Source organism: Protopterus annectens, chromosome 1.part0, assembly GCF_019279795.1.
Source record: "Protopterus annectens isolate FY-2018-M chromosome 1.part0, PAN1.0, whole genome shotgun sequence".
In the NCBI taxonomy this organism is placed as follows: domain Eukaryota; kingdom Metazoa; phylum Chordata; order Ceratodontiformes; family Protopteridae; genus Protopterus; species Protopterus annectens.
Window position 1 is genome coordinate 353582200 of NC_056725.1, and position 21348 is coordinate 353603547.

A 21348-nucleotide genomic window follows, 5' to 3' on the forward strand; every position below is an offset into this window, starting at 1 on the left:
TATACTTGAGATCTTGAAAGAGCTTCTCCTTTAAAGAAGCCTAGAGAAGAACTGTCTAGTAAAGATAATACCCTGGAAGCTGCAGAACAATAGGATAGGGGTTAAGCATTTTAAAGGGAACCCCCCCCCCCCCCGAAAAATAAAACAAAACTAAGGCACAAAATCGTATATATTCTGTGATCTGGCTGAATGGGATATAAAAGAGAAGCGTCTTTGACATGTTCATCAGGAAAGCTTGCAGGACTACTGGAAGAAGAGAATGAGTCCACATCTTGAATTCTGATACAGATGAAGTGCTGAGAACTGATAAATCTAGAATGGATTTTCATGTGCCCTCCTTTCACCAGGGAAAGTCTTGAATAGAATCCTTTTGTCTCTTGGTGTTGTAGAACAATTCTGCATCTCCCTGTTGATATAATTCCTGCAGTACTGGCGAAAAAGCGCCGATAATCACAAGCTGGAATATTTGTAAATGCACAAACATTTAAAACTTGCTTTGGGCTTTTGTGGAATTGTGTGTGTATATTTTTATCCTTTTCCTGGGAACTTTGGTCCCGGCAAAAAATGGCCTTGCCTTAGAAAGGTAGTTCCTTTGGAATTAAGATACTGGTGTGAGAAAAAAAGCGCTTAAAGTCCTGTATTATTTCCCTCTTTCTTGCACGTTTAAAAGATAAACAGCAACTGCAAAAATTAAATATTCTCCCTGTTCAAGGGTGTATCTAACAACTTAGCATCACCTGCAGGGTCTCCAGATGTAACCCAAGAGTATGTGCTTCAAACAGAAACAAAAGCTGCAACCTTGGATGAAGCATCAGCTGAATTATAACTACATTTTATAGAAATGTCTTGCTACCAAAGTAGCAGAGCTGAGTAAAAACAAAAGGGAAGACTGCTGTCTGAATCAGGATAAGGATTAACTTACATATGCTGTCTACAAGGAATAGCAGGTACCTAGAAATACAAGTCTAATAGTAAATGTCACGGAAATAAAGTACAACAGAAGTGTACATCTCCTTTCCATGTATGTCCACAGCTCCACTCTTCTCGTCATTGGGTAAGGCATTAGAAGACTGAAGAAACTTGTGTGCTTTGTCAGGCTTGCAAGACATGACAGCTGGATCTGAAAAGGGATTTTTAAATAAAAAAAACGTGAAATCATCTAATACCTTATAGAACCACAGGGCTGGCGGTTGTGACTTAAGTTTAAGGTCAGTTGTCAAGGAGTCTTCCAGCACAGGAGGGACAGCAGAGCTCGCTTGTTTGCCTTCCCACTGAAAATGCTGAATCATCTTTATGATACTGTTCCCAAAGTACAATCCCTCTAAGGGTGATTAAAACAGAGTATCCTCATCCACTGATTCAAATCCTGTTGGGGGATGGATATGAGAGGAATAAGCATGGGATTTCACTTCAAAATCTGAATCTTTCTTCTCAGAAGAATCTCCAAGTCTCTTTGGTGTGGAAGAAAGTAGGGGAAGAAAAGTCAGGAGGCATTAGGGATACAAGAGACTTAAAAAGGTCTTGAAAATCATACCACTCCTTCTGTGGGTCAACTGGAGAAGGAGCAGCAGCAAGAGAGGAATGACTGGTACCTTTCTTCTTTTGGGAGGTATCAGAAACTAAATGAAGATGTCCAGACACCGGATGTATTTCAATAAGAGTACCTGGTACTTCCTTATAAACTAGATCTGTGGAATGCACTCTGGTTCCTCAGATAAGTTCAGCTGAGGTTATCCCTTTACAGCTTTACTGGCCATCAGATTAGTCGTATGGGACATGCAGTTGAGCTGCATCTTGTCAGCCTCCAATGGGGTTATGGTAGTGGAAGCAGCAGCAGAAACAGAGTGGTCTAACAGCCCATTGTGTCACAACAGAGTTGTCCTGGTCTGACTGGACAGCCAACACTTTCCCAAGGTTTAGACTTCAGCTTCTTTCATGGCTGCTGATGGATGTCCAATAGGGAGGATTTAAAGGCCATCCTTCTCAGCACTAGCTCTGTTAGACTCTGGTTTTCCAAGTATATTTTAAGAGTTCTAAATGCCTTAGGGACGAAACGTTTACAGTTAGAACACTAACAGCCAGACCAAGAACATACCTCATGACCATGCTGGCCTCTATAAGGCATCTGTCTACATTAATTGCATTTACCTTCCTTAGCTGACATGAGAACACTTTTGCCAAAATGTAAGCAAAAACAGGAAGGGTCCTCAGTGGGGATACTTATCTGCCCACTTGCAATGGAACCGTCACAGGCCTTATGGCTGAGAGATGGAATGAATATACGAGAGTCCCAGTAGCAAAGATTTTCTAAGGAAATTAATGCCCATATGTCCCTTATGTAGCAGCATCCACACACCTGGATCATCAGGAAGACGTATGGTGCAATAGTGACCAAGCTTTGTTCTACTGGCTGGATGTGCAGCATTCTTCACAGGATACTTCCCATATGTGAGCAGTACTGCAACAGTAATCAATGATGGACAACTATGAATATCTGCAAAACTACAGCATGCATTGCTAGGCTGCTCTATAAAGAGCATTACACGTTACATTAAAGTATCAAATGAAAGCTTACATAATGCTGGGAACTTCCCACTGATACCTGGTGTCTAACTACCACCACTATGCAGACATTTCTATTGGGTTAGCAATAATCATCATTTATGTATATTTTGTGCAAATATTTTGGTCAGTATCCACAGAGCAGAACTGTGGAAAAGCATTTCACAGGACAAGTCCAAACACAGACCAGGAATGCCTCCTGACCCAAATGGGGCAGTCAGTATAAACAAGTGTGATTTTTGCCATCTATAAATGCGTTACATTAATATTGCTGGCATTTATGTGGTACTTCATAGTATCAAGCAAAAACCTTCATAATGCTGAGAAACTTCTTACTACCACTGTTTTTGGGATATTCATATAACCTATATTTATATTTCCAAATGTTATGTAAATATTTTAGGCAATGTCCACACAGCAGCACTGTAGGTCAGCATTTAATATGCCAAGTCGGCACACAGGTCAGGAATGTCTGCTGACCCAAAAAGGGTGGTCTGTAATGAGAAAGTATTTTTTTTTCTTTTTTATGAATGTGATAAATTAATATTTCTGGTAACAGCCAGACCAAGAACATACCTCATGGTATCAAATACTGGAAAAGTGTTTAACTACCACCAGTCTTGCATATATTTAAGTTTATCTAGTGATAGACTGTAAATATCTCAGGCTGTGGCCAGTTGGAGCCATTATGGAGCATTTCACATGTTCAGTTAGCATACATATCGGCTCTTGAACCAAATAGGTTAACTATCACCTGAAGATGGATTATTTTCAAGGATATATGCCATATGTTAATATACTAAACTTGAACCAGAAAGGGTTTATACAATATTCCACTGTATCAAATGAAAGCATACAAAAATGTGGAAAAACTTTGCTTTGATGTCCCAACACCTATTTGCACATCTTAATATGTCCATTAAGTAGACAAAAATATGCATATACATCATAATTTTTGCAAGTATCACAAAAATGGAGTGACTGCTACAAAACAGCTTTGCAGCAAACAGAAGACCACATTTCTACCAACAAAAAGTCACACTGATAGTGATCTATAGTTAATGAGTTAAAAAAAGAAAAAATCATCAAAGCTCCAACTTTCTACAACAAACCCACGATTAGTAAGTTATCACTCTAGTATCTGTTAACAGATCATCTTTTTACAAGCACTGCCATAGACAAGACTTAATACCAAAATATACCTGCAAGACTATGGCTTTGTTAAATCTTTTCCTTACTTCATCACACCCAAACTACTGCTTCTCATTATGATGTACTGAACTATTTATATTGCATATTATTCATTCTTTGCACCAGCTAACAAATGTCTTGCTTCAAAAGGCACATACGGAACCCTTAAAACTCTTACAAAGAGATCAAATCTATAAGCAGTACTCGAAAGAAGGATGATCTGATGTTGTTATTGGATGCAATTTCTCTAAGTTCAGTAGTAACAATTTTTTTTATCTGCATGTGAATGGTCTATGCCAACAGTAAGCGTCTTACATCAAACCCATTACCTTTGTGTAATTTTTCAATTACCTCCTATACATGGTAATAAACCTTAGGTTCCCCCTCTAGCGTCTACATTCTAAATTCCTATACATACTCTTAGATTTGGATGCTACTTAGTATATTTTGCAAGCACCCTAAAGTTTCTGGGTATTAGGCCTGATTTTGACCTCTGTACTTCTAAAATATAACCAAGCAACCCACTTTTGCTGTACTGATGAAGTCAAGGAAAAGGTTGAAACATGCGAGTCTACAGCTTGTGGGATTTGACTCTATTGACTTGAAAATACCCATAATACCTTAAAAAGAAAATCAAATATTCAGACATCATTTACTTGAAACACTTATGTCCTTAAAGGGTCAACTGCATACATCCCATGGCCTCCACTACAGGATACTTAAGGTTTTTACATAGTGAACACTCTGGTGTGGCTGGATCTTTCTTGCAGTGTGTATTTCGTATGTATATTCACACCCACCCACCCACACACCCACCCACACACACACACACCCACACACACACCCCCACACCCACACGCAAGCACACACACACACACACACACATTGAACGGTGGTAGTGTTACCAAAATGTTTTTTCTAATGTAAGGTGTACGACTGGGGTTGGGACAGTAACAGCAAGCATTAGTTAAGTGGCGCAAGGGGGCTTTGCCTCTATACCACCTTACTGAGTGTTAACCCTAGCCCTGCACTTATCCCACTATACCTTACCTTGTAAAAACCCTTTCCATAACACTACCACTATATAAGATACTCAGACACATATCACATATGCAGCACACACACATTCAACGCTAAATGTATCTCCTTACCTATCAGTTAGTCTAACCCTAATCCACAAACAGTCTCTCAAACATCCTACCCCCTTACTGCCAACATTTTCTGTATATCAAAAAATGTTGACATTAAAATCTCAAACTTGCCATACCCACATACACTTAATTTCCCTTTCTTGGGCATTTGCAGCATTCAATGAAGACAACACTTAATGAATTTCCCAAGCCGTTCACTCTATCGAACTCAAGATTTGAAAGAGTGAATGACACCAACAAAAAATAAAAAGTACAGATGCGCAATTTAAACTGTTGATTAGAATTTTGGCAGGTTATTTGTGTTAAGGAAATATCCATGTTCTATAATGTCGATTGCATAAATGTTGCAGTGTTTTGGTCAACTAACTGGGTTTCTGTTACTGTTTAGTGTGAAGTTCTTTTTCCACAAGTGTGTAAATATGAAGTGCAGATGGTGTTCAGTTTGGGATTCACTGCCAGTACATAAGCAAACTGACAGTGCTTTTGTATCATTTCTAAATTTCTTTTGTTTGTAGTTGTGTTACTATGGAGTTGGTGTAAAAGTATGATGGGAGTGGAGGGGGCTCATTCCTCCTCCTTAACACTATTTCCTCTCTAGCCTTCCACAAGCACTATAAAAACACCATATAATGCATTGCCCCTTCCCTTTTAGATTCAAATACTAAAGTCTTGCACTGTTAAAACCTGCACACAATAACAGCTGTATATATGCAACATTTACACCTTTTAGTTATGAACACTGTTTAAACACATTTACATGTAATACAGATAATGGTGGTAATACAATCCAATTAAGTAAATGTGAGTTCCCCAGACACCCTCATAGTTACCCCTCACAGTACAATAAACATTTCATCTCATTACAGCTTGTCAATACCCAGAGCAAGAAAATCTTTCATAATAAACAATGTTTTAGAACACAAAACAGTTAAAATACAGTTATGTCCCATTTACCATAATTGTAGATGTTTCACTACATCATGTTGCTGTACTAATCCTTGAGACTTTCTGTCATGCAGAAGCCCGTGGCAGGCCTGATTTCCAGAACCGCTGCATCATCCTAGACAGACAGACATTTTATGACCAATGTCTGGAAGTCAGGTATAAGAATAGGGTCTGTTGGGACCATCTTCAGGTCTTTCTAAGCCGGGAAAAGCAATCTGATGCCTAAAAGTACGACTTTCCCAACTGTCCTGGTAGTGCAGAAGAGGATAAACAAGAGAGAGGGTTGGGATGAGCCAAACGGGCAATAAGAAGCAGAAGTAGACAAGATCTCCACTTAGATGAGGGGTAGGAGGGAGGGAATGTGCAACTTCAACACTTATTTACTCAAACAACTACAATTACAGTAAGTGGGACACATCTGTACTATGTACTTCACAGTCACATGTTGCAATACTAATCCTTAGGAAGACTCCCAAAACTTCTCTGAGGGTGGAGAAGATGGTGTTTTCAGGAAATATTTTGTAGGATGGTGGAGGCAAACCCTGCCCTAGATGACTGACTTAAGTTGTAATGTTTTGTGAAGGTGTGAACAGAACTCCAGGTGTCCGCCTCTACAACTGTTTGAATGGGCACTCCTTTGAGGAAAGCAGTGGTAGTTACCTGGTAGAGTGGGCTCTAATGCAGCCAGGCAGAGGCTTAGCATGATGTGTGTAACAAATCCTGATGCAGTTTGTAATCCATTTAGAGATGGTTTGCTTTGAGACAGGCTTGCACTGTTTTCTCTGTGAAGGATACCGACAACTGGTATGCCTTGTATGCAGTCATTGATCTGTCCAGGCAGTATCTGATCTGTCTGTGGTCATCCAGTTAGTAGGTTACTCTTTCCATCCTGTTCTGTTAACGTTTGAAGAAAACAGGCAGATGGATGGCCTGGTTAAGGCTGAGGTCAAAAAACACCATGGGAATAAATGAAGGGTTAGTTCTGATCTTTGTGGAAGACAGTGAAGGGCTCCATACTCATGATAGCCTGCAGTTCACTTCTAGCTGAAGTGACAGCTAACAGACAAGTGGTCTTCAAGTGAGCATCTTGAGGGGTGCAGAGGCAGCCAGTTCAAGGGGCGGAAATCCCATGGAGGGGATGTGGTCCCTCCTGGGAGGTCTTAAGTGAGTCACCCTTCTCAGAAACAGTTTCATATGTGAGAGAAAAAAGATGGAGTAGTCTGCAAGCAAGCTGAGACTGCCCAAGCATGAACTTTTATGATGCAATTAAGAATCATGCTGGGTTGGTCTGTCTGTCCTGGTCTTGGTGAGTACCCTTGGAATCAAGGGTAATAAGGGAAAGGCATTCAGGAATATCTGGCTCCACAATGAAGGACAAAACATCCATCTTCCAGGCTCTCTCCTGTTGGGTTCTGGAGCAGAACCTCAGAAATTGTTTGCTCTGGGGGCAGACAAAGAGATCTATGGATGGCATTCCCCACAGCATGGTTAAGATGTAGGAATACCTCCCTTTTCAACATCCATTCACTGGGGTCTACCAAGTCCCTGCTCAAGGAAGCTGCCAGAATACTGCTGTGGCCTGGTATTTATGTTGCAATCAGAGTGACCTCCAAATCCTAAGCTAGTATCCAGATGTGCCTGGTAAGGCTGCACAAGAGGTAAGACAAGGTCCCCCCAGTTTGTTTACATGCATGACTACGGAACTGTTTCTCTGGATTTGCAGGGTTCCTGGACTAGAGCGCTATCAGAAAGCGTTCACGGACAGAAAAACTGCGAGCATTGCCTTTGGATTGATATGCAACTATCTCTGTTTTGGGGACTAAATGCCCTGTACCCTCAATGGGCCTAGGTGGGCTCCCCAAGCCACATCTAAGCTCTCTCTGGTGATGGATCTGTTTGTCTTAGGGTGAAGGTTGTTCCTGGGTTGTTCTGTATGGTACATTTCCACCACATATGCTCCTTTCTCAGGCATGGGAGCAAGGGAAGAATGATTTCTAGAAGGTGAGTGCGTTGTTCCCAGACATTTTTTGAGAAACTATTGGATCTTCCTTGTATAGCTTTGCTAAAAGGACCATTAAGGTACATGAAGCCATGTACACTAGGTTCCTTAAAACACTCTGGCAGAGATAAATCATTTTGTAAGCAGGTGGTTCAGGTACTCTGTGAGGAAGATCATCATGTCTTGAGGGAGGAACAGTTTCTTTTCAATTGTGTCTGTCATTGCTTCTAGAAACAGGATCCTTGTTTGAGGAATCAGCTAAGACTTCTGTACATTTAACGTGAGATCCACCTTTTAGAAGCAGTCTACAGATGTCTGGAGGGCATCTGGGATTTCTGAAGTGAACCTTCCTTGGATGACAGAGTCTAGGTAGGGATAGATGTGCACCCCAGTGTTGTACAATGTGCTATTAGGGGAAGCAAGCATTTTGTGAACACTCTTGGGGCAGCAGAGACCAAATGGTAGAGCACAAAAGTGGAATTGGGAGCTAAAGGTTATTAACTGCAAGTACTTTCTATGGATGAGAGCTACAGGTACATGAACATGAAGGTAGGCATCCTTTAGCTCGACTGCAACCATGGTATCCTGAGAAATCATGTGCAAAAGCTTTTGCAGAGTAAGCATCATGAATTCTGGAACATGAAATAATTTGTTTACCCTCAAGAGATCTGGGATAGGTCTCCAGGGTCTTCCTTTTCTTGAGATAAGATTCTTGAATAAAATCTTCTTCCCTCTTGACATGGTGGAACTGTCTGCTTCAGCAAATCATTGATAAATTGGTGGCAAGAGGTTTTCTTGCTCTTTTGGAGGTCTTGGCATGCCCCAAAGGGCGGGAGCCTGAATTGGATAAAGTATCCCTTTTTTTAATCCCTTGGAATGGCCTTGAACTGGCTTAACAGGAGGGAAAATCTGTCTGCCAAGGGTCCAAGAGGGAGGGGGATGGGGAGAAGGAGGAGCAGATAGTCACATCTGTTCTCTGTGTTGGGTGTGCTCTTTAGCAGCCCACAATCTCTGAGGGTTGTTCTTGTTACCATCTTCTTAATCCCTTGTATTTCATCCATGGGGAGACCTCCCCATGTCTTGTCTAGGTGGGATGGGCCAAAGCTTAGAAGAATTATTTCTACTGTATTTTGGGGTTCAGGACAAGTAGAATTCTTTAATTGTTTAAATCTGTTTGCTTTTTTGTCTAGTTTCTGAAAGACTTTTTCAGCTGGGGGTCCAAACAGGAACTCTCTGTCCAGTGGGGTAACTGCGTTAACCTGGTCTTGACAATGGTAGAACTCTTAGCCAAGCATGTCTGCTTATAACTGGCCCTGTGGCAGCTGTCCTGCAAGAATCATCTAAGGCATCATAACCACATTTTATGGGGTGCCAGTCTACCTGTAAGGCTTCTCCAGCTATACCCTACATCTTCTTGTACAATGTTCTGTCCAACATGAAATCAAGTTTTGTTAAAATACATGGAATCACTTCAAGACATAATGTTATCATATGAAGTTGACAACTTAATGCTTTCATGGCTAGGACAGCAGAAAATGTTTTCTTGACAAACCTGCCCAGTAGTCTGCTCTCCATCATTAGGTAATGGATGCCAGGATGGCTCTTTGGGAACCCCTTTGGTTTCTTCTATGCAGTCTATGGAGGAATCATCTTGAGGATTTTTGTAGAAATGTTTGTGAGACTCAAGTACCGTGTAAACTTGGTTTCCTAGGGGCAGGTGGTAAAGAATGTAGGTGAATGGCTATGTCCTCAAACATGTCATCTAAGCACTACATGTACAAGGGAAAAGCCACAGTTCTAGGGGAGGGTAAGCTTAGTATTTCCCTGTACATCTGAGCTTGGGAGAACTGCTTACTTTCCCATATGAAGTATTTTTTCATTCTGTGGAATGTTTCCTCGAAGGAAAGGTCCTCAGGTGGGGGGGCAGAAGGGATAGTGCTGTCCGAATCCAAATTAGGGTAGGTTTGGGGTTGCAAGTGATCTTAGTAGGCAAGTTCTTCCTCATCTTCAGAGGATATGGAGTCTTCGTTTTCTTGGAAAGCTATACCCCTTGTCCTTTTGGTTGGAGCTGGGGAGACTTCATAAGTCTGTGAAGGTTCTCCGATTTTAATGAAGTCCATGAATTCTTTTCCTATCTTAACCAAGTCCTGGACTTTAGCCTGTGGTCTAGAGGCCAAGGGCAGAGGTGAGGCCACAGTCAGGGTACATTTCAATTATAAAAATGTTTGTTTAACAGGTGTGGCCGAGGGATGTAGATGACAGGATAAAACTTTGGAAGCAACATCAGAAGTCAGCGAAGCCACATCTCAGATGTTAGAAGCTGATGTCTGTTTAGCAGCGGCAGACCAGACTGACATGTGAGTGGCGGTGGTAGTTTTGAGAAGGAGAGGGACTGTGGCAACCTCCCAAGGGGTCATGCCAGAAGTTCCAGTCTAGCAGACTCAGATTTTGGGAGCTGCAAAGTTGCCTCACCAAGGTCCTTGGTTGATTTTGAGTTAGACACATTCACTTTTTCTGTAGACTCCGGATCCCTGGGTTTTTCATCTTTCCACTTTTTACTGACTACATCAGTCGCTGGAGCAGTAGCAGAACCTGCAGAAGATGGGGGATGCCGCACTACTGAAGTGGACGATGAGGATTCCATATGTCCAGCAAATACCTCAGCCCTACAACTGAGTGTTATTGCATGGAATTTAGCAGTCAGAGCAGTTAGAGATGTCATGCTGAGGACCCAAACAAACCAAGTATAAAACGAGTGAAAATCTTTATGCAGGATTTGCTTCCCACATGACAGTTAAGTTTTTTTGAACATTAATTAGAGAGGAAATTTCCCAAACAGGGTATTTATCTGTCTAGAAGCAGAGGAACTCTGGAAATGTCAGCCGACTGACTGACTGTGTGTGTACAAAAAACATGAGGTGCATCACACTGCACAGCTAGAAAGAGCTGAAGATGGCACTCGATGCCTTTCTTATACCCAGACTTCCGGATGACTGTTATAAAGCATCTATTGGTTTCAGATGATGCTAAGACTCTGGAAATCAGGCCTGTCACAAGCTTCTATATGGCAGGAAGACCCAAAGATTAGTACTGTAACACTGAATATGAAGACCATCTATCCATTGTCTACTAGTGAGTTAAGGCTCCCCCACCCACTCACTCACCCATTATTCATTCAAATGCTTGCAGAGTAGTAATCTTTCAACAGCACTAACATTTCATTATCTGAAACACTGAACTGGAAGAACAAAATGTATTGCTCCATAAATAATAACAAACGTTTAAAATAAAACAAGAAACAAATACTTAATATCCATCTTTATTTCAGCTAGTCTGCTTTGCTGCAACATACAAGTCTTTCTGACTGTGTCAAGTATGGTTTAAAAGATACCAAATCCTCTAGAATCTATCCTTTGAGGAAGGCACCAGAGGAGGCAACTGCTCTCGTTGAATTAGCTTTAACCAGAAAAGGGAGCCATTCAGCATGAAAACACTGAGGCTGAAGATGTATCCATGCTACTGTCTGATAAATTCAGCTCTAATTGTAAACATCTCCTCCCTCAAGATATACCTGAAACTGGCGCCTCTTTCAACTACCACAAAAGACCAAATCATAAAAGCACTACCAAAAGTTTAAAACACTGCACTGATGGGTCCTGACAACATCCCTGGATGCATCTTAAATAGCAAGCAGCACCACTTATACACCACCCCCAAACACTGTTTAACCTCAGCCTCCATACAGGTTTTGTAAAAAAATTAAGAGAACAGCTAAAATCATTCCCCTGAAAAAGGAAGGGCCTTCCACTGACCCAAACAATTATGTCCAAGTCTGACCAGCCTAAATATGCAAAGCTATGGAAAGACTTCTCATGGAACTAATCAATAAGGATATAGGGAACCCTCCAAATACTGGACCAGTATCGGTTTGGATTCATCAAGGACAAATCATGCTTATTCAACCTGATGGACTTTTTTGAAAATGAAGAAAAAACCCAGTGGAGCCACCACGACCAGCCAAATAAACTATTTAAAATACAGATAAGCGCTTTCGAGCATGTGCTCTTCTTCAGATCTAAAAACACATTGAATGCAATCGTATTTAAAGACACAAACAACCAATTAAAATCAATAACAGAACCTATGCCCCTTTCATTTTCTGCATTTTTATATACCACTGGAAACCTTTACTTCTTCTTTGGCTGCTGTGGATGTTTACTGCTGTGACTTTTTTGAAAAGGTCACCAAATCAATGGATGAAGGTAAAATGGCAAACACCACATACCTTTCCCTGGGCAAAGCTTTTGACATAATCCTCCACTCAGGCATAACAAAAAAAGTTAATAAACTGAAAAAAATCCCTGCTGCCACCTGACAGATTGCCAACTGGCTCACAGACAAGATGCAGGAAATCAATATAGAGGACGTTCTGTCCATAAAGAGACTAGTCACTGGTAAGAGTCCTCCAGGGGTTCTGTGCTTGGATCTCTCTAGTTTGGCATCTACCTTTCTGAAGTAAAAGCCAATACCAAAGGGTTCTGGCTGACTAAGTTTGCAGATGACTGCAAGCAACGGGCATTCTCTGAATCCCCAAATGACTTGGCCATCCTGCAGGAAAGTTTACCCAACAAACAAACTGGTTCCAAAATCATTGATTGAAAGTAAATGCCAAAAATGCACTATCATATCGTTCAGGAAGTCACTGACTCTGGGGAATAACCACATGGACAATAAGCCCAACAGTTGTCTCAGTTGTTCAGGATTTGGAAATTTATGTGGACAGTGACCTAACATTTTCCAAAATGTGTCCATTGCTGTAAGAAAGTCCTTCTATACTGCACAACTTATAAACAAAGAGACTGTGTCTAGACCTAGGGATTCATTGCCCCCTTTACTCAGCCCTTATTAGGCCAGTCATTGAATGCCTCCTTTGGCATATACCTGCCCAGGCACATGGAACAACTGTAATGTCCACAGAGATACACTACCAAAAGGCTACAAGGCCTACACATGTCCTACATGGACCTACTGTAAGCCCCATCACTATACGCAGTGTCCTACAGACGTCTAAGTGACCTGTGTTTGGCATAGGAGGCATCCTCTGACCCAACACCAGTGGATTTACTGCACATCACCAAGTCAAATGGCATCATAAATACTCTGTCTTAGGATCTAAACAACTTCTGCAAAATCAACAGAATGTTTTGGAGGGACACATTTATCTCTGACAGTTCACCACTGCTTTGGAACAAACTCCTGATCCAAAAAACTCTATCCTGTCCACTTTTAAAACACAACTTGGAACTATGGATGGGAAACAGAAAATTAAGCCCAGGGCTTCCCCTTATACTACTAAATCGACAAAGACAGCTACTAAATGCTTTACCCCATGGATGAATCCACTCAAATTATCTACAGCATGATCCCAGTTATTCTCTCTAGGAGTAATATGTAATTATTGACCATGGGGTGGGGTAAGGTCAATCTAACAGTAAATGGGACAGATTCATTCAAGCACCAAAAAGGAAACTGGCAAAGCTTAAAATTGTCTGCAAGGGCAGCTAGCCTAGTACTTACCTACAAAAGAACAACAAAGAAATAGTCTTAGAAATCCAGTTAGAAACTGCTTGCTTAGAAACTGGAAAGTGTAACTTCTTCCTCTGAAAGGAGACAAAAAAATGGATTAGATTTTCTATGATCCTTGTTTTTTTCAAGGAGAAATATGAGCTGCTGGTGAAAGTCCAAAAAGTGCAAGTGTTTTTCTCTCTGGATCTGAACAGATGGAAAAAAAAGAAGGAAGGCTGACAGTCTAATTCAAGGAAACCTCATTAACCACCTTAGGCATAAGGGAAGGGGTGGTTCTAAAGGTCACCCTGTCCTGTGGGAGACGAGAAAAGGTGGAGAGACCAATAATGCTTGTAACTGACACCCTCATTTCTTGAAGTCATAGCTATAAGCAAGATTCCTCCAAGGAGAGAATGCAAGAGATGAGGAAGAAGCAGATTCTAAAGGAAAATGGGTATTTTTTTTGAAGACATAATTTAGATATCAAGAAAAAGATAGAGCTCTTCTTAGAGGTCTAATGTGCAAGATGCGTGTCAAAAATTGCTCGACCTAAAAACGTGAAGAAAGTTTAAATCTTCCTGGAGTAAATTTACTCTTTTATCGAATTATGGACTAGAGTCTTCTGTAATTGACTGATTTGCATTTACTGTCAGTCAACCGTTTTTATTTTCATTGTCATGACATTAAAATGTAATAAAAAGGTGAAAGTGACAGATCAAAAAGCAGTCAGGGATGACAGACATACAAATAAGAATGTTGTGTATACACATATATATTTGATAAGAGTCATAGTTCTTCCCCCTTGACACAAATAGAAAATCTACTCTATTTGGAAATGAGAGTTTATGGCAGGTTTTCTAGCCTCCTTTAGACTCTATAGCAAATCCTCTGGAAACTGGTGGCTACATGAAATGAAAATTCTATTATCCAAATGGTTAAGCGTAGAGTTTGCAGATTCTGACAAATTAGAGAGCCCTTGCACTGTGTGAGCAAGTTCATCTTGTAAGGCAACTTGTGTTGATTGCCCCTGACTAGGTGAAACAATACAATCTAGGCCAAAAGGGGAGTCACCAGTAAGACTGTGGGCAGAGGAGGACTATGGAAATCAGAGGAAAGGGGGACTACAGTAAGGAACTTCCCCTTACATAAGAAAGGCATGGCATCTGTTTTCCATACTTATCGGCATAGTACCCTTGAGCAAAACAACCTGAGCTGTCTGTTCTGGGTAGAGGTGAAAAGAGCTATTTGGGGAATACCCCACTAAAAGGCAATGTCCAGGAAGCCCTCTCTCTGTTTAACATCTAGTAGTGAGGGTCTGCTCTGGATCTGCTCAAAAGGTTTCAGAAGCATTAACAGCTTTGAAAAAACCCTGAAAGAAGTCACCACACTCCTTCTGAGGGTGCTTAAATGTCTGCTGAGAGGAACAGGTATAATTTGTTTTCTGCTTCTTTTTAGCAGAGACATCTGTTTTCACAAAAAGCTTTGGCTCCGAGCTTTGACAAGAATTTGCAGTATACCTTCAGATCCCTCAAGAGATAAAAAGGTTCCCAATTCTCACACAAGAAAGTACAGTTTTGTACCTACCATAAATGTAGATGTTCGAGTGTTCACCCTGCTGCAGTCATCACACTTGGGTTATCCTGCTGTCAGGCGGTCCCGTAGTCGGCCCGAATTCCAAAGTCTTGGTCCGGCGTCAGTTGCTGTTACTTCTTCCCTGACGTCAATGCGCCAGGGGTATACAAGAGGCATCCAACGCCATTTTCTTCAGTTTTTCTTGCCCCAGATGTCAGGTGCCCCCAATAGGTAGGCAATATATATATATATATATATATATATATATATATATATATATATATATATATATATATATATACACACATATATATATATCTATCTATATATATATATATATATATATATATATATATATATATATATATATATATATATATATATATATCTATGTATATGTATATGTATATATATATATATATATATATATATATATATATATATATATATACATATGGCTATATAAAAATCAAACAAAACCCTTAGGCACAAGCAAATACACCACAGAGGTAGTATACGATAAAGTGGTAGAGATAAGTTCTGCTAGTTCAGAGAGGATGGAGGGAGGGTAACCTGGACTGCAGCAGGGTGAACACTCGAACATCTACATTTATGGTAGGTACAAAACTGTACTATGTTCATCGTGTTACCCTGCTGCAGTCATCACACTTGGGTTAAATCCCAAAGCTAAAGATGGGAGGTGGAGTCAAACAGGGTTAGAAGAAGCTAGTAGGCCCTGCAAAACTGCAGTGGCAAAACCAGCTCTAGTCTTAGAGTATAGAGGTAAGTGATGGTGTTTGGTGAAGGTGTGCACTGAACTCCAAGTAGCAGCTTCCAAAATATCTTTGGTTGGCACTCCCCTGAGAAAGGCTGCTGATGTAGCTGTAGCCTTGGTGGAGTGTGACCTAATGTTAGCAGGTACTGGTTTCCCATGATGTGTGTAGCAGAAACGTATGCAATGCCCTTTCCATTTTGAAATGGTCTGTTTAGAGATGGCTTTTCCTTATGATCCTGTAGCATAGGCTACAAAAAGCTGGTCAGTTTTTCTGAAAGCTTTAGTTTTATCCAAGTAGTAACGTAATTGCCTGTGAATGTCCAAAGAGTGCAGGAGTCTTTCTCTTTTGTTCTGAGGATTTGGGAAGAAGGTGGGCAAGTGAATGGTTTGGTTTAAGGCCACACTGGATACCACCTTTGGCATAAAGGAAGGGTTCGTTCGTAGAGAGACTCTGTATTGACGAAAAATGATGAAGGGATCCACTGCCATTAGTGCCTGTAGCTCTGAGACTCTTCTAGCTGAGGTTATTGCTAGTAGTAGGGCAGTTTTCCGTGAAAGAAATTTTAAATCAGCTGAAAAAGCTGGTTCAAAGGGCGGCAGTGTAAGCTTTTCCAGAACAAAGCTGAGATCCCAAGTAGGTGTTGGAGCTCTCCTTAGCGGTCTTAAGTTCTTAGCTCCCCTGAGGAACTGTCTTAGGAGTGGATGTGAAAATAAAGGAGGATCTGTGCTGTAATGAGCTGAAATTGCTGAGGCGTGGATCTTAATAGATGAAAAGGAAAGCCCTTTGTGTAACATCTCAGTTAAATATTGTAGAATCTGAGGGATGTTTGGATCAAGGGGGTTTAGGCCTTTAGCCTGGTTCCAGGCGCAAAATCTCTTCCATTTGTCTGAATAGGTTTTCCTGGTGCTGGGCCTCCTGGCCTCCAGAATGACATCCATAACAGCTTTGGATAAAGGTGTTGGCTGGTTGTTTGGGTAATTTGCCATGCAGCCAGGTTTAAAGTCTTTGAGCTGGCTGTGTAGAATCTGAGCTCGCTGGGTGAGCAAGTGAGGAATTTGTGGCAAAATCCATGGTGGGCCATGTTCCTTAAAATTGGGTACCAATGCTGTCGTGGCCAGTCTGGTGCAACGAGTATCATTTGTGGCCTCTCTAATCTGACTTTCAGCAGTACCTTTGCTAGAAGAGGCAGTGGAGGGAAGGCATACACTGTTAATGTTTTCCAACTGAATGAGAAGGCGTCCACTTTCTAAGCTAGTGGATGGAAGGTCCTTGTGCAAAATTTTTGAAGTTGGTGGTTGTGGGGGCTTGCAAACAGATTTATGTCTGGGCGTCCCTATTTTTGAACTATCACTGCAAATACTTATGGATCTAGTTTCCATTCGTGTGGATCCAAGATGTTTCTGCTTAGGTCGTCTGGCAATGTGTTTTTCTGATCTGGCAGGAATTGTGCTTGTAATTTAACCTGGTAAGACAGTGCAGTGTTCCACAAGGTCATTGCTTGCCTTCATAGAGGGTAGGAATGTGTGCCCCCTTGCTTATGTACCACATAACTGTGGTATTGTCCGTCTTTATTAGTAGATGCCCTGGGTGCAGAAGGTCCTTGAAAGCTATTAGGGCATTCTGCACTGCTAGCATTTCTTTTTGATTGATATGCAGGTGTCTCTGATCTGTAGTCCATTTGCCCTGAATGCACTGCCCTGCCATGTGTGCTCCCCAGGCAGAGTCCGATGCATCTGTTGTCATAGCTTGCCTGGCTGTGGGTAAGGTGAAAGGCTGACCCTTGCTGAGGTGACATGCCTGTGCCCACCATAGAAACTCCTGTTGAAGGCAGGGAATGAGTGGTATCATTGTTTCCAAGCTGTGGCTGTGCTGAGTCCATACACTTTTCAGGTACCATTGTAATTTCCTCATATGCAGTTTTGCAAATGGTATTAGTGGTATGCAAGATGCCATGAATCCCAAGGCCTGCAGAATTTTTCTTGCAGGGAGTTGGGTCTTTGTTGCCATTATTTTGAAATATTGAAACAGCTGTCGCTGCTTGTCTGGTGTGAGATAAGTCATCTGGGCCATTGCACTCAAGCTGGCACCCAGGAATATTATGTTTTGTGAGGGTAATAGTTTTGATTTCTTTTCGTTCACTGTGTACCCTAGGCAACTTAGAAGGTGTTTGACAAATGCCAGATGCTTTAAAAGAATGTCCTTGCTTTCTGCTTGAATAAGGCAGTCGTCCAGGTATGGGTATAGTTGAATTCCTTTTTGTCTGCAGTATGCAATTACTGGTGCCAGGCATTTTGTGAAGACCCTGGGCGCAGTAGATAAGCCAAGGGGCAGTGCAGAGAATTGATAATGCGTTGAACCTGCAATGAAGCGGAGGTATCTTCTGCAATTTTGTCTGATAGAGACATGCAGGTATGCCTCCTTGAGGTCCAAAGTGACTAGCCAAGCATTCTTGCCCAGCATGGGAAGAAGCTGCTGTAGTGTTACCATCTTGAATTTTGGTACTTGCAGGTAGGTGTTCAGAATTGCAAGATCCAGAATGGGTCTCCATGCTTTGTCCTTTCTTGGGACTAGGAAGACTCTTGAGTAAAATCCTTGCCCTTGCTCCTGTGCAGGTACCTGTTGAATTGCTCTCATGTTCATGAGAGCTCTAATTTGTTTTTGTGCCTCTGCCCATTGATTTGGTGGCAGGTTTGGCATTCCTTTGATCCTTGGTAAGGTATGAAAGTGGAATCTGTATCCTTGAGAGACAATGTTTAGAACCCATTTGTCTTTTGTGATGATGTGCCAGTTGTCTGCAAAAAATGCTAGTTTTCCTCCCAAGGGAGTTGTCAGGAGAGATTTGCTTGGTAGTTTGAGGATAGAGTCATTGTATTTGTCTTCTGCTAGCCTGGGGCCTGTCTTCTCCTCCTTTCTGGGTAGCAGAACCCCATTGGCGAGGTTTGTAAGGGCCCTGTGACTGTCCTCTGCCCCTTGGGCATCTGTATTTGCCCCACTGTGATCTGTCTGAAGCTGGAAAGGACCAGTTTTTTGTTGGCTAATTTCTGCTGAAACGAGGGGGTTGTACCTGCAAAAAATCCTTGACCGTTTGCATAGACTTTGCCTTATCCTCCATTTTCTTTAAAACCTCTTCTGCTTTAAAACCAAATAATGCATCCTGTTGTAAAGGTGCATCCAATAATTTTGCTTTATCATGGTCAGGGAGGGTTTGTTCTTTTAACCAAGCATGTCTACGTATGACAGAGCCAGTAACAGCTGCTCTACAGGAAGCTTCCAATGAATCAAATCCGCACTGTAAAGTATGTTTGCCCACCTGTTCAGCTGCATGCAACAGATCCTGCATTTCCTTGAATTCAGGCTGTTGTGAATGTGTGCTCATTTTTTGTTTTAACTGAGACATAAGGAATTGTTGATATTTCAATATGTGAAACTGGCAAATTTAATGCTCTCAGCCAGAGTTGCTGAGGTGTATATTTTCTTTCCCCATCTATCTAGGGCTCTGGAATCCCTTTCAGAGGGCACAGGATTTTTAGCCATAGAAGCTTTTGCTCCCTTAGGACCCTGAGAAATTGTTTCTGGGTCAGCTACAGGGCTTTTATAAAGGAATTTGTGAGAGTCAGTCACTCTGTAGTATCTATCTGTCTGGTATGGCTGGAGTAGGAGGTAGAGTCTGGATTTAAACTAGACTCCAAGTAAACATCATCCACAATATCTAAAACAGGAGGGATAGCAAGAGGTCTGTGCTGGGGTAGTAAAAGGAACTCTCGGAGCCTTTTCTTAGAATCTGAGTAATCCTGGCCTTCCTAGTGGAAATGTTCCCTCATGGTATGTAAAGTTTCCCCAAAGGAGTAGTATTCAGGGGGAGATGCTGAGGGAATAGAATCTTCAGCATCAGAATCCTCATAAGGTGGAAAAGTGTAATCCTGTTCCTCAGAAGAATCTGAGGAGAGCGAAACCTGGTCAGAGGATGCATAATCCTCCTCTTGTCTTGGTCTTTTATCAGGAGGGGGGTGGGAACCCCTGATAAGGGTAATCAAATCTTCAGCCATCTTAAGCATCTGTTTCTTAGGCATGGGGCCTTGAACTGTAGACTGATGTACAGTTTTCTTTGGTTTTAAAGGAGTTTTAAGTTTAGCATAAGATTTAATGGTGAGTGTAGTCGGTCTGAAGACATCTTCTGCAACCGAAGGTGTTTCTGTTGCACCGGTGTCTATTTCTGCTCCGGTATCGGTAGATGGCTGCGTCGGCCTAGTAGACTCCGCTTGGGAATCCGCAGCTGTCTAGGGTTCCAGTTCTGCGGTCGTCAGGGGCTGCGTAGGCACCTCACTGAAAACCGGAGAACCGGCGACAGGCCCAACTGAGGCCTCGGTGTCTGGCTTATTCCTAGGCTGCCTGTCCTTATCCTTGCATTTTTTATGAATGGCGGTCGTCGGCTGCTCCGACGGCACGATATAATTAAATTTCCTACCAAAGTAATGCTGTGCGAAGTCAAAACTGCGTTTGATAGTTCGCTTATTAAACCTAGTGCAAAACCGACAACCTGTGACGTCGTGGTCTGGGCCTAGGCAAGGAATACAATAGGAATGGAAGTCCTTATGAGGTATTTGCTTCCCACAAGAAATGCAATTGTTAACTTTTTCCTGACATTGGACTGAGGCAAGAAAATGTTCCCCAATGGGGTACTTAGCTTTAATGAAGACTTTGGACTGAAATTCAAATCAAAAATCTCAGGTGTCGGCCGACCGGCACTTGCGAACTGCTTCTGCTTCGGGCACCGTGCGGCAAGAAAGACTGGAGAAAATGGCGTCGGATGCCTCTTATATACCCCTGGCACACTGACGTCAGGAAAGAAGCGACAGCAACCGACGCCGGACCAAGACTTTGGAATTAGGGTCGACTGTGGGACCACCTGACGGCAGGATAACCCAAGTGTGATGACTGCAGCAGGGTAACACGATGAACATCATCGCCTCAGTCACTTAGGACATGCAGGAGAGCTGCGTGGTATCAGCCTAAAAATGGGTCACAATAGTGGGAGCATACAAGGAATGTGCGCGGTCTCAGGACTCCTCAGGAAACACAGTGGAGATGTCTGGTCCATCTGGGCAGCAGAAAAGATTCAAACTTGGGTTTCTTAAGATTCGTTTTCAGTTCAGAAAGGATGTCTGACTGGGAAGTCTCAGAAGCCATCTTACCTTGTACAAGCTTCTTGAGTCTGATTCTATGAGCAAATTTTCAGTGCTGATAATCTGCTATATATAGTCTTAGGGATGGATAACTAACAAATACTGGTAATTAATATTAGCTCCAAGGCAAAATAACCACTTTGTCCCTGTAAGGAATTTGCCTTCCACTATAACCTTTTCATTTCTTTGATGACATGAATTTCAATACACAAACAGAAGAGAAAAAAGGAAGCCCCCCAATAGGATACTTATCTGCCAAAGGCAAAGTAAAGACTCATCATACGTCTGACAGACCAAAGTTGGAGAGAGTTTAGTGTTCGGGCTGGTGGCAAGAAAGTTCTGAGATGTATCCCTTATGTACCCGCCTAGCACCTACGGGTTTAAGTCGTATGTCAGACTTGCAG

At 41.9% G+C, this 21348-nt stretch overlaps 1 pseudogene; it reads right to left on the bottom strand.

Annotated features, from left to right (window-relative positions):
* Positions 1–965: 965 nt before the first annotated feature.
* LOC122806519 overlaps positions 966–21348 on the bottom strand; it is a 163253-nt pseudogene continuing 142870 nt past the window's right edge.